At 40.2% G+C, this 15,370-nt stretch overlaps 1 protein-coding gene across 1 annotated transcript in view; it reads right to left on the bottom strand.

Moving 5' to 3' along the window:
* Positions 1-11,860, bottom strand: part of SLC6A1 (solute carrier family 6 member 1) — a 317,457-nt gene extending 305,597 nt beyond the window's left edge. The window contains exon 1 of the mRNA XM_063940752.1: positions 11,681-11,860. The gene's annotated coding sequence lies outside the window, so the exon portion shown is untranslated. The remainder of the gene's footprint in view (positions 1-11,680) is intronic.
* Positions 11,861-15,370: the final 3,510 nt, after the last annotated feature.

Raw genomic sequence — 15,370 nt, 5'->3', positions numbered from 1 at the left:
AGGACATTAGTAAGAGGAATAGTTTCTCAAATCTTTAAATAATAGTTAAATAAATGTTCACACTACTGTAAAATGTTAATTTAAAAGATATTAAAATGGTAGAACGTAAGAAAGTTGTCTTTCTGGTTGCATTAATTCACACACAGAGCACTTCTTTGTGACATGTCCATGCTCATGTCTATATACAGAACAAACAACTCTTTTTAGGTGCATGCCTGGAAAGTGCCTTACTTACAGATTACACTATCTATGCGCATCTCCCGACATGGATATTCATATTTTGTACATGTGCCAGTGACATCACCAGCCAGACTATTAAATCGCACTCTTCTTTTACTCCAGTGCTTGAATAGCAAGTTCCTTACTGTTAGTTCTTTGTACTATGTCCTCTATAGCATGACTGGCAAGCAGTGACATAACAACCACCCCTGCAGCCACTGCGGAGGCTTGGAGACAGGGCTGCGGAGGCGCCACCGCTGATTCAGAGCAGATTGACATGCGGACTAGCCATCCGCATGTCAATCTGCTAAATGTTCCTTCCAAAATGGCCACTGCCATGGAGGAGACATGCTAGAGGTCATACTTGACCTCTAGCATCTAGGAAGTGCATAGCGCTGGCCGCGGACGTGGCACCCTGCAAGCCTGCCCCCTTGGGGGGGGGGGGAGTCGGGCATTACAGTCCGCAGCTCACTGTAACCTCCGTGGGGAGAGGGTGGAGGACATGAATGCCCCCTGCTCAGTGTATCCTGGGTGGGGGGAGGGGGGGTTTGTGGGGCTGCACAGAAATCTGAGGGGGGGGGGGGCTGTCGGCATTATAGCCCACAGCTCACTGTAACCTGTGCAGGGAGGGGGTGGAGGACATATGAATGCATGCAGCTCAGTGTATTGGGAAGGGGGGGATCTGGCAGCATTGCCCACGGATCACTAAACAGTGGGGGGCGGATGAGGCAGCATTGACACCTCTGGCAACGAGCATAACACCCAGCACATGGAAACCCCTGGCACCGTGCATGGAAGCAAGATAATGAAACCCCTGGCAACGATCAGGTAATTTAAAAGTAATTAGAAGCCTTACTGTGGGGCTTAATGTGTAATGGGCATTGCGGTGTGTGGCATAATTTATCACGGACATTGTGGTGTGTGTCATAATGTGTCACAGGCATGACGGTGTGTGGTATACTGTATCACGGGCATTGTATGAGGTATACTGTCTCGGGCATTGCAGTGTGTGGTATAATGTATAACGTGCATTGCAGGGTGTGTCATAATGTGTCACAGGCATGATGGTGTATGGTATACTGTATCACGGGCATTGTATGTGGTATAATGTCTCAAGGGCATTGCAATGTGTAGCATAATGTATAACGGGCATTGTGATGCATGGCATAATGTGTCACAGGCATTACAGTGTGTGTCATAATGTGTCACAGGCATTATGGTGTGTGGTATAATGTCTCAGGGGCATTGCCATGTGTGACTTAATTTATAACGGACATTGCAGTGTGTAGCATAATGTATCACGGACATTGTGGTATGTGGTATAATGTATAACGGGCATTGCGGTGTGTGTCATAATGTTTCACAGGCATTATGGTGTGTTGTATAATGTCTCAGGGGCATTGCAGTGTGTGGCATAATTTATTACAGGCATTGCGGTGTGTGGCATAATTTGTCACAGGCATAATTCTCAGGGGCATTACAGTGTGTGGCATACAGTATTGTGTAATGGGCATTATAATGTGTGGCATAATGTCTAAGGGCCATTGCAGTATGTGGTGTAATGTGTAAGGGGCATTAATATAAAGAGGAAAAATGACAAATAATGTAAGGGGCATGAATCAGGATTATTTTTTTCCCTCGGGGTGCAGGTTGCAAAACTGGGGTATAAGGTAGTCTTTTCCTGCATTGCCACACCCCTTTCAGTGAAGCCACACCTATTTTAGTGAGGCCCAACCCCCCAATTTCGGCACTTTACTAGTGGCAATTATTGGGGAGGATGGGGCGCACCAGGGAATTTTTTGGCTTGGAAGAAAAAAAATTCTAGTTACGCCACTGCTGCCAAGGCTAATTCTAACTTTATATCTTCCTGTGACTTTGATCTTGTCCTGCATTACATTTGGTAAACATTTGCTCCTGCACTAGAGCTTTATTGGTTTGAACATTACATTACACGAAAAAAGGATGGCGCTAGCCCTGAGGATAAGATCAGTCGTAGACCATTAATGGTTTCAAACCATCAATGGAGTTTGATGGTATTGCCATTGGTGGTGGAGATCCAATTGTTCTCCACCATTGATGGTACAGAACCCCCTCTGATTGTTTTTTTTGTTTATTTGGTGACAGGACACAAAACCTGGCTCCATCCCCAATGTGACCTGTGAAGCCCGGTTCCCACCTTTAATTGGCCCACAGATGGTAAGTAACAGAGCAGGGATGACCATTCGTGGGTGAAACCATTGAGGATTACCCTGACAATGGTTTTATACCATGGAAGTTGACCACAAATGGTACCATCGGTGGTGACCATCGATGGATGACCCTGGGTGTGATTTAACTGGTGCTCCTCCTTCCTGCTAGGGATAGTTGTGTGGTGATTGGCTGTGCCATTATAGACATGTGCCATACTCTCAATGTACTACTGTAATGGAGGAGCAAGAGCCAGCTGTTTCACATGTATGGTTCTGCTTGCTGATTCTACTTCATACTGGTGGCAGGTGTATCATGTGGGAAAACTGAGGGGGAAATTAAATGTATTAGGTGAGTTATGTCACTCAATCATTGAATAAGGTGGCCCATTAATCAGTGGCACTCTAGAGCCAAAATGCCCTGGCCACATGCCCTGACATCTGCTTGTGTCTGTCAGCAAACTAGAACATGGGCTGTGACCTAGTTGACATACTGTATAGTATATCAATCCCAGTATTCCTCTCCCAAGTAAATACTGGAGCTCCTAAGGGCTATATTCCCAGCATTACTACCAGGTCTGCCTCTGGAGATGATATTAAAATATTGTACTGTGCAAAGTTATTTGTGATATATTACTTAATATTATTTTCTCTGGCTTATGTCGTTTTTATTACTCAGCAATAACTAAAGTATACAGTCATTTTCATGGAAATTCAAAATACTTTAAAATAATTTTCTGTTTTTGTTGTCTCCCTCTCTCACTCTCCTTTATATATCTATCTGGGATACGTACGATTTGCTGGCAGATGGGATACCGGCTGACATTATCCCGACAGTGGAATCATGTCCACCAGAATGCCGGCAGCAGGGCAAGTGCTATAAATTCCCTAATGGGCTTGCCGTGCTCGCCACCCTGTGGGAACGGTGGCTCACTGCGCTCACCACAGGTCATAGTCTCCCTCTATGGGTGTCGTGAACACCCACAGAGTGAGAATAGTCTGTGTCACCAGTATTCCAGCGGCAGCATTTCACCCCCTTTTGGGATTCCGGCGTTGGTATTGTGACCGCCGGAATCCCGACTGGCGGTATTTTAACCACATTCCATCTATCGGTCTAATATTAATATGTATGTACAGTATATATATATATATATATATACAGTGTATATATATATACACTGCTCAAAAAAATAAAGGGAACACTTAAACAACACAATGTAACTCCAAGTCAATCACACTTCTGTGAAATCAAACTGTCCACTTAGGAAGCAACACTGATTGACAATCAATTTCACATGCTGTTGTGCAAATGGAATAGACAACAGGTGGAAATTATAGGCAATTAGCAAAACACCCCCAATAAAGGAGTGGTTCTGCAGGTGGTGACCACAGACCACTTCTCAGCACCTATGCTTTCTGGCTGATGTTTTGGTCACTTTTGAAAGTTGGCGGCGCTTTCACTCTAGTGGTAGCATGAGATGGAGTCTACAACCCACACAAGTGGCTCAGGTAGTGCAGCTCATCCAGGATGGCACATCAATGCGAGCTGTGGTAAGAAGGTTTGATGTATCTGTCAGCGTAGTGTCCAGAGCATGGAGGCGCTACCAGGAGACAGGCCAGTACATCAGGAGATGTGAAGGAGGCCGTAGGAGGGCAACAACCCAGCAGCAGGACCGCTACCTCCGCCTTTGTGCAAGGACGAACAGGAGGAGCACTGCCAGAGCCCTGCAAAATGACCTCCAGCAAGCCACAAATGTGCATGTGTCTACTCAAACGATCAGAAACAGACTCCATAAGGGTGGTATGAGGGCCCGACGTCCACAGGTGGGGGGGATGTGCTTACAGCCCAACACCGTGCAGGACGTTTGGCATTTGCCAGAGAACACCAAGATTGGCAAATTCGCCACTGGCACCCTGTGCTCTTCACAGATGAAAGCAGGTTCTCACTGAGCACATGTGACAGACGTGACAGAGTCTGGAGACGCCAAGGAGAACGTTCTGCTGTCTGCAACATCCTCCAGCATGACCAGTTTGGCAGTGGGTCAGTAATGGTGTGGGGTGGCATTTCTTTGGGGGGCCACACAGCCCTCCATGTGCTCGCCAGAGGTAGCCTGACTGCCATTAGGTACCGAGATGAGATCCTCAGACCCCTTGTTAGACCATATGCTGGTGTGGTTGGCCCTGGGTTCCTCCTAATGCAAGACAATGCTAGACCTCATGTGGCTGGAGTTTATCAGCAGTTCCTGCAAGACGAAGGCATTGATGCTATGGACTGGCCCGCTCGTTCCCCAGACATGAATCCAATTGAGAAAAATGGATTACTAAGTAATACCTTTGGCGCTAGTAATGAGTTGCTTTACTTATAGCTGCTAATACACCGGGGTTAGTTAGACCCCACAATTAGAACAACATAGAATAAAAATTAGCGCTTGGAAACTGGATATTAAATGTATCACAATTTTAATAAAGTGATTAAAAAATGATACTGTTGCACCAGATAATTAAAACACAATGGGGGTCATTCCGAGTTGCTCGCTCGCAAGCTGCTTTTAGCAGCTTTGCACACGCTAAGCCGCCGCCTAGTGGGAGTGAATTTTAGCTTATCAAAATTGCGAACGAAAGATTTGCAATATTGCGAAAAGACTTCTCTGTGCAGTTTCTGAGTAGCTCAAGACTTATTCTGCCAGTGCGATCAGTTCAGTGCTTGTCGTTCCTGGTTTGACGTCACAAACACACCCAGCGTTCGCCCAGACACTCCTCCGTTTCTCCAGCCACTCCCGCGTTTTTCCCAGAAACTGTAGCGTTTTTTCACACACTCCCATAAAACGGACAGTTTCCGCCCAGAAACACCCACTTCCTGTCAATCACATTACGATCACCAGAACGAAGAAAAAACCTCGTAATGCCGTGAGTAAAATTCCTAACTGCATAGCAAATTTACTTGGCCAGTCGCACTGCGGACATTGCGCATGCGCATTAGCGACCAATCGCTCCGTTGCGATAAAAAAATAACGAGCGAACAACTCGGAATGACCTCCAATATGTATGGTTGAATTCGGGCATATCATAGCACTGCAAAAAATTAAAAGTTCCATAAACTTTATATGATGCAAAATTTTTTGCCGGTACTCAAATGAAACAGTTCATCCCCAAGAGTGCTGCCACAGTCCAGGAACAATTGTAAGCAAATGGAAAAAGTGCCAACTGCTGTTGGAAGTGACCTTACGTGGCTTGGTTCAAGATGCTACTTGGTCCAATTAGTTGCTCAGGTCCATTAGTGCAGATATCCAATTCGCAGATGAAAAGGGTTCCTATATCAGACTTCTAGGCTTTTTGTATGAGGATGAAGAGACAGAGGCCAGCTATCCCACCGACGCGTTTCGCTGTTTCACACAGCTTTTTCAAGGTGATATGTTACAGTGACTGGATGCCCTTTATATAGCAGTGCTAATAGCCCATACAGTACAGGTGTGACAAACAAAAATCATTTAAATAATGCTAATAATATAATTCTATCCAGTTTCCATGTTTAGTGACAGACAATGAGACCATAATAGAACTACTCCATCATGATTTAATATTTATAAAACCTTTTAATTTAAAGTTGAAGGTAAAAAAGCCGGTTCCCGATCACATGATTGCGGGACCCATTTCCTGTATGTGGAACGCAACTTCTCTCCCATTTGTTTACACCTGGTCACGTGACCGGAACCCGGCCAAGCCTCCGGCGAGCCCGGCATCCTGTTACCAGGAGACGGACCGCAAGAAGAGACCCGTTCCGGTCACATGACCGGAGACCCGACGCCACATCAGTAGTCACATGGGTTCCCCTTCATAGAGAACATTTCCCTGTCACATGATCATCCGGACCAATGATAGCCTAGTAGGAGTTCACCTCAATATTTTTAACAAACAAATAACCATCGATCTCCACAGTAAATGCTCACATAATATTCTACATAGATGATCAGTATATATATTCTATATTCACAACATAGAATAATATATATATTTCGAAATAAATTAGTTCCATATAAGATATACTATAGTGATTTATTGATTTGGTGCCATCTTGTGGTAAAATAATATTATGGCACTCAATTTATTCTAATTACTAGATAGGTCATTACTCTTCATCCAGAAATTAATTAATTGGGCTATTAGCACTGCTATATAAAGGGCATCCAGTCACTGTAACATATCACCTTGAAAAAGCTGTGTGAAACAGCGAAACGCGTCGGCGGGATAGCTGGCCTCTGTATCTTCATCCTCATACAAAAAGCCTAGAAGTCTGATATAGGAACCCTTTTCATCTGCGAATTGGATATCTGCACTAATGGACCTGAGCAACTAATTGGACCAAGTAGCATCTTGAACCAAGCCACGTAAGGTCACTTCCAACAGCAGTTGGCACATTTTCCATTCGCTTACAATTGTTCCTGGACTGTGGCAGCACTCTTGGGGATGAACTGTTTCATTTGAGTACCGGCAAAATTTTTTGCATCATATAAAGTTTATGGAACTTTTAATTTTTTGCAGTGCTATGATATGCCCGAATTCAACCATACATATTGTGTTTTAATTATCTGTTGCAAAAGTATCATTTTTTAATCACTTTATTAAAATTGTGATAAATTTAATATCCAGTTTCCAAGCGCTAATTTTTATTCTATGAATCCAATTGAGCACATCTGGGACATCAAGTCTCGCTCCATTCACCAACGGACCACAGACTGTCCAGGAGTTGGCGGATGCTTTAGTCCAGGTCTGGGAGGAGATCCCTCAGGAGACCATCTGCCACCTCATCAGGAGCATGCCCAGGCATTGTAGGGAGGTCATACAGGCATGTGGAGGCCACACACACTACTGAGCCTCATTTTGACTTGTTTTAAGGACATTACATCAAAGTTGGATCAGCCTGTAGTGTATTTTTCCACTTTAATTTTGAGTGTGACTCCAAATCCAGACCTCCATGGGTTAATAAATTTGATTTCTATTGATACTTTTTGTGTGATTTTGTTGTCAGCACATTCAACTATGTAAAGAACAAAGTATTTAATAAGAATATTTCATTCATTCAGATCTAGGATGTGTTATTTTAGTGTTGCCTTTATTTTTTTGAGCAGTATATATATATATATATATATATATATATATACACATATATATACACAGTTTGTGTGTGTGTGTGTGTGTGTGTGTGTGTGTGTGTGTGTGTGTGTGTGTGTGTATATATATACAGTATGCACACATACACAGAAGAGGTTGCCGCTCTCTGTGCTGCTTAGGTTTTCATTCTTTTACCTTAATCTCTCTTTCTATCTCTCTCACTTCAGTGCTCCCCTTCTCTGCTTCCCCCTTACTCCATCTCTCTTTCCTTTCATGTGTATAGTTCTCTTACCAGCAAATTATATAGATTATCCCTAGCATTTTACTCTTGGGACATCCTACCCCTTTCTTCACGTTTTATATATATTTTGTTAAGAAAAATTAACTGTAAGGCTGTCTGCACTGGTAAATGCTGCAGAGTATGGCAAAGTTTGTTTACTGGTCTTCACTGAGCTGCATGCACAATCACAAGCATTTCTCCAATTATTGATATGCATTAAATAAATACAGAGCATAAATGATTTATAGGGAACTCAATCAAGGACTACTGTTACATGACAAATGGTATTACCAGCATTTTAATTCAGTATAACCATTTCAGCTGGCTCTCTGCGCAACTAGTGCTCATTCCCAGATTATATCACTATCTGACTTCTGAGCATGCTCTATTCTAGGAAATGTTACATCTAGTCTTCTGAGCAAGCCCAGTGCTATATAATATCCCTACCCAAATTCTTAGCACTCACTATGTTAGTGAATGTTACACCCTGTCTTCTGAGCATGCTCAGTGCTATGGAATATGCATCTGCTGAACAGAGAGTCTTCTTCAGGAGAAGGTACACATGAGAGGATGGATATACCATATATAGATGCTACTGTATTATTCATGTAGCATCGGACCTGGTTAAAAAAAAACTATTTACTATCAAACAGAAAGGTAGGATGTACTGTAATTATGAAAAACCTCTATAAAATTATACATTAAAATACTAGGCTGGGTTTATTGATGATATTTTCCAGATTTCAAATATCTATCTCCATAGGCATAACAAATCTAATTGGCCAAAGAGGCATATTACTCACTATGTCGGAATAAGGAGAGCCAACCAGCATGAGGAGAGTCCCTATATTACAGTAGTCCCTATTTTTATGTGGGCAGGATGTGATTGGTTGGAGGAGTTCACATAAGTTCATGGTTGTCAACATTATTGATTTCACTCATATTGGAGTGCAGGAAATTGTTTACCTGCCTTTTCCTTTTATTTTACTGTAGTACAAATGAGCAGGACAAGAAGGTGTACAGAAATAACAACGAGCGTGACAAAGATGTTACGAAACAGTGCCTCAATTTATACTGTACATTTTCAATTGTGCTTATAAATACACATTTTGATAACACAGAAAACATATGAAAAGGCAAGAATTAGTCTTGGAGGCAAAAAATAAATACAATATATGTATAACTTATTTCATCTACATTTTAGTCCACTACACCTAATTTTAGTCATTTACATTTTTTTAAACAATCCTGTAGTCAATTGTTTATTGTGGATTTATATAAGACGCCACAATGTCCTCACACATTACAAACTGCTACATGCAGACAACTAAATTGACTGGTCAATAATTCAACATAAAAAATACATTATTGATAATATAAATTTGACTATTTGCTTCAGTATGGAAGAAAAATAATATTCCTAAAAATGTTTTGCTAATGTAAGTATTGTAAATTAATACAGCATGCAAAATCATTATAGATAATGTATATAGCAATAAAAAGTGCAAATTGTACTTCCAGTAAATATAATATTAGTCACATATTCACAGAGAGTTTACTTAGTATGTAGCTCTTGGTAATTATGTCACATATTTAGATTACTGAAAGTACTGTAAATGTCCTGTTGTCTTTAATTGTAATAAAACACAACAAAAACAACTGTATAATGTTGGATTAAATTGAGCATTCAAAATGGCTCTATTGGTAAAATCAACACAGAAAACTAAATCTATTGTTCAAATACAACTGAATATTTACACATATTTAATAAAAAATGATCATCCATATTAATGACTGATTAAAAATAAACCAGAACATACATGCCCAAAATATGCTGACACTGTATTGTAGGTGTGAAAAAAATGACCATGTAAAACAAAAGGCAACAGATATGAAAACAATATGGTGGACAGGAATGATTGATTACCGAGGGATTAAAAATTCCAAACATTAGAAGTCAATCTGCAATCAAGAAATCCTGTTCTAAGCAAACCAACTGTACTGACCAAATACAGAATGTTTTCCCTAGAAAGACTTGTGTGTTCTGCTAAAAAGACAGATATGTCCATTAATAACAAACAATTCTAAATATCAATAGCTGGATAAACATTGATTATCCAAACCAAGGAGATCTTCCAGTCAGGGTTAGAATAGGAAAAATGATTATTATTTATATAGAAGTTTAAACTTTAAAATTCTGGGGATTTTTTTGGTGTTTTTTATTTAATATCTAAACAAAGTCAACCATTGATTCTTGTCCTTGCAGATATAAAAAGCATAGCACTTATGACCTTGGGCTTTTTAAATAATGTGATATATGTCAGAAACTATAACTGACCCATTTTATCTGAATACAAGAAGAATCTCAGTCACTGTAAACGATATGAAATGCGTATTAAAAAATATAAACACTTGCTTACAATAACAAAAAACAAAATCACTGAAAGCTGAATAATACTGATAGCTGTCACATCAAATTGCACAAATTAATTGTAGCTGTTCATTTGTTGCAATTCAAATGTTAATCCACCACAACAAAAGCTTTTTCCAGGAAATGTGGTTAGAATTATTTGAATTTAATGGTGATTAAAATAGCTGCAAGAAAGGGTTTTCATTGCTTTAGTAAAAAATAAATCCATGGTGTATTTAAGATGCATGGCAATACCTATAGCACTAGGAATAAAACAGAGCTAAAGCAGTCTCATTTACAAAGGCTTGAAATGAGCAAGGCAAACAGAGCAACAGCAGCAGAGCCAAAGAACAAATGGCTATGTGCCGGAGCGCAGTCACTTTGAACTACAACTTGCAGATAGTGATTTCTTTTGCAGCCATAGCCTATAAAGATAGTATAAGTGGAAGCTGTCTAATTCTTCTTTGCACCATTGAATTTCCAGTACAGTACTTATCTCAGTATTTACAATATATAATAATATATAGGTATAGTAACAGTAAACATAGTCTATCTGCGCATGAATTGTCAAATATTCCTAAAACCTACAAAACATATTTGTTTATCACATCAGTCACATACAGTACTTTGTAAATATTTACAGATGTATTGGTATATGAGTTTCATTGACAAGTTAGTATTCTTTAGGGAATTACATAGACTTACCAAATATGCTAAAGGATTGCTTAATAAATGTAATTTGATTTCATTTCATTAAATAAAATATTGTTGTATGTTCTCTACAGTTCATTTATAACATATTATTTTGTATAATCATAGTAATAAGACAACGTACATAATTGATATTCAAGAAGCCTAGAAGAATGAAACTGTACGTTTTGATTATCTTAATTTCCATGTATGCATTTACCCTTGGTAAACAATAAACCTATATCTTTTATAAATTGATACAAATGTATTTGATTTCCATAGCATACTATATATACAGGTCCTAAAAGGTTTTCTCCCCAATATATACTTTAGCTCTTAACTTTTAAACATTGTACCCAAAATAAAATATCCCACTGTGACATTTGTAGCCAAATTTGCCCACGACACCGCATCAGTCAATAACACCTGTAAACTGCAGCACAGCAGAGCGCGCCTACATTGCTTATACAGTTTGAATCTTGTACATTTGATCAGCTGTGTTCAGCGATTACATCCACACATGCAATGTCCAGCTGGGATTAATACATCAAATACAAACTAGAAAGCAAATGAATGCATTGTAAAATTAATGAAGCATCTATACTATCATCAGTAAATAAATGCTATTGTTTCTATAAATGTGAATACACATTTCTGTCTGAAAGCCAGATGAGACACGTTTATAGAGTTCAGCAGCAGAATAACTGTGCTGTTTTGGCTTTACTAAAGGATAATAATCGTTTGTAACATGCAAAGTTTGTTTCCGTTTATGCAAAGATAACGTACCTGATACAGATGTGTCCCTCTGGTCAGGGTTCATTTTTTGTTCATTTCATCACCACACAGTAGAAATTCAGCTGTTCTCAACACCAATTCAGCTCAGTACAGCCCTAATTCAGCAGTCTCAACCTCCACATCAACATTTAGACACACCTCTCTCTATGTCATTTGCTACTCTCTAGATCTCAGGAATAAATGAAAAGGACCTGAGCTGAACAAAATGTGGATATATTCCATTATTCCATTACATTGTCATATGTGAAATTTCTGCTCTAGAAAATTCACTTTCAGTTTGTTAACAGAAAATATGCTACTGATTGTACAAATTAAATGTGAAAAAGATTCCATGGTCTGCATGTCTTGTTGGTGAACGTTCTTATAAAGACTGAGTGGATTGTCAGGGAAATATCACATTAAGCACAAAATGGGTATACTGTCACCCTCCAGTTCTTTATTTCCAGTGATGCCTCTGTGAATTCTAAGACAGGGACAATCACTGAGGAGGGGAAGGTTCATGTATAGTGTATTATGGTCATTTTTTTTTTTTTACCAAGCACTCCAGCTCTAACTTGCTTTGAGAGGAAGTAATTAATGTTAATGTAATTTCTTATGTCTATAATTTTGCATTTTTGTATCTTTGTTTTATTGTATTTCTATTATCTACTCTATCTATCTATCTATCTATCTATCTATCTATCTATCTATCTATCTATCTATCTATCTATCTGTGACGTGTGGTGGGGTGAGGCATCTACAGTATAGATCTTCTACATTTTTCATATCTATCTATCTATCTATCTATCTATCTATCTATCTCATACAGTATCTATATATCTCAGAACTATCTATCTATCTATCTATCTATCTATCTATCTATCTATCTATCTATCTATCTATCTCATACAGTATCTATATATCTTATAACAATCTAGCTATATATATATCTATCTACAGTATATAACTTCTAGATTTTTCATATCTATCTATCTATCTATCTATCTATCTATCTATCTATCTACAGTATGTATCAGTGTGTCAATGTATCTATCTTCTATATATCTACCAACTATCCACTAGTTGATTTCCTGATGCACCAATGTTTAGGGGGCACTTTACGCGCTGAAAAAGTGGCGTAATGTCACTCATCTGTTGTTTATCCACATCACCCACACATGAAATGCTGATGCCTGCATTGTGAAGCTGTGGGCTGCTGTCTTCAATATCAGTGATATCATGCAAATGTGGTTATGTGCTTTGCTGATGCAACCCAATGCCACACTACCAGGCTAAGGATCTGGAAATGCCAACCACACTACACTGTCAGTGTACTGGAGAGAGTACCATACTATAGGTCGGAGAGTGGGACACGAGTCTTTTGCCGCAATTTGCAAATAATTGCCCTGTAAGGCGACAGGTCCCTCTGGAAGCTCAGGGCCCAGTACATGGGTTGCCCTTGGATACTCCTGTTTATCTATCTATCTATCTATCTATCTATCTGTCTGTCTGTCTGTCTGTCTGTCTGTCTGTCTGTCTGTCTATCTATCTCACCATTAAATTAAAAACACAATGTTTGACTCAGTAGATGGATTCTCATTGTCTAGGACTCATCAGAGTAGCAATGCCATGGAGTGGTCAGTGGGTACTGTAGCTTATATATATGCAAATGTGTGTAACTGAGATACCAATAGAGTGGCATACAGTATACTGCACGTGTGTGTGTGTGTGTGTGTGTGTGTGTGTGTGTGTGTTTGTGTGTATCACAAACATACCAAAACACTGCAGTTAGTTGACAGGTAAGGTTATAGAACCACAATGTTATTCATGTGACTGGCACCATTTGCTGAGGTAAGCATAACAAACATCATTTATTTATCTTAAGTCAGCTAATTATATTCAGGTATTATATAATTTGGCATACTGTAGCAAAGTATAGGAAATCTACTTTAAGAAATGATAAGTGGTATATTCCTCCAAAAGCTCCTCACATCAATATCATTTATTTGAGGGTTTTATTCATAAAAAAATTATTAACAAAAATCTAGATGATCGTGGCTACATCTGTATTTGGTGTTAGATTTTTTTGTATTCAACTAATCTGATTTTTGGGGACACTTTACATACTTTATAATCCTTTGAATTTGAATTTAGCTTATATGAATGAACATCATAAGTCCCATATATGTGATGAACTAGGCTAGAGAGTAATATCGATGTGTCCTCATACACCTAGCCTCAATACACCATGCAACACTAATTGTGGATCTACAGGAGCACTTTGGGACCGATTCAGACCTGATCGCTGCTGTGTGTTTTCACACAGCGGGCGATCAGGTCTGAACTGCGCATGCATATGCACCGCAATGCGCAGGCGCGATGGTCCGCAGCGATGGGGAGCGCCGGGCAGCGATGGGATGGTGCGAAAAATCCCATCGCCCAGGCGAACGCAAGGAGATTGACAGGAAAAGGGCGTTTGTGGGTGGCTACTGACCGTTTTTGAGGAGTGGAAAAACGCAGGAGGGACCAGGCGTTTGGAGGGAGGATTCCTGACGTCAGCTCCGGCCCTGATCATTGCAGAGGCTGAGTAAGTCTTGGGCTGTGCAGAGACTGCACAAACTTCTGTTTGTGCAGCTCTCCTGAACATGCGATTGCTTCTCTGCACAGCGATTTCCCCCACCTCCTGTAGGCGTCACTACCTGATCACAGGGATGCAAAAAATGCACCCTAGCGATCAGGCCTGAATTAGCCCCTTTGTGTGTTATTAACCCTGCATCAAGCTAATATTCACCCATAGCAGATTCCTCTCCTGTCTAACCCTTTTCCCGAACAACAACAAAGAAACGGGGCTAAGGGGTCTACTGTACTAAGCCTTGGACGGAGATAAAGTGGACGGAGCTAAAGTGCCAGACAATCAGCTCCTAACTGCCATGCTACAGGCTGTGTTTGAAAAATGACAGTTAGGAGCTGATTGGCTGGTACTTTATTTCAGTCCACTTTATCTCTGTTTAAGGCTTAGTAAATAGACCACTAAATGTAATAACCTCCGAGTTGCCGGAGGTGCGGGACTTTGTGCGAGTCTGCCCATATTTTTAAAATGACAATCATTTACAAGGCAAAAACAACCTGGTTGCAGGCTATTACATTTAGTCCTAGATGTGGCCAGGCAGGGGTTCAGAATTCAGTCTGGATAAATTCTGGTGTCTGGAATCACTGTATACAGTGTGTACAGTATATCACTGGAATACAGTAGCAAACATTGCTTGAGAATTTGGAAATAAAAAACATAATGTACAGCTATTACTCTATGACATTGGTAAGTTCCTCTCTGGGAGAGGGAGGTACAGAGGGCTGGTTGGAGTGTGGCGCAGCAAATAGTGTCATCACATAACCACCCAAATCAGCATTTTGCCAGAATTTTCAGTAATACATTGCTGGGGATAAGGCTGCTATAACCCGATTCATAGTAAATTGCGTCATCAGGCCCCTGGACCCACCCACAATTACCCTGAATGCACCAGGATGTTGGAGACTTGTCCACTTTCCAGGGGCAGGGGAGCTCTCCTCTGAATTTGGTTGTCTCCCCGAAACTCCAGGAGAGTGGGAAAGTAAGCTGTTGCTTGATGACAAAACATACTGTAGTCATTCAGAATATAGAGCCCTCTTTTGCTAATTTATTACATCAGGAATCAGCAGGGGACT

The sequence above is a fragment of the Pseudophryne corroboree genome, chromosome 9, assembly GCF_028390025.1.
Source record: "Pseudophryne corroboree isolate aPseCor3 chromosome 9, aPseCor3.hap2, whole genome shotgun sequence".
NCBI lineage: Eukaryota > Metazoa > Chordata > Amphibia > Anura > Myobatrachidae > Pseudophryne > Pseudophryne corroboree.
The sequence above is the reverse complement of the archived record's forward strand: the minus strand, read 5'-3'. Positions and strand labels throughout refer to the sequence as shown.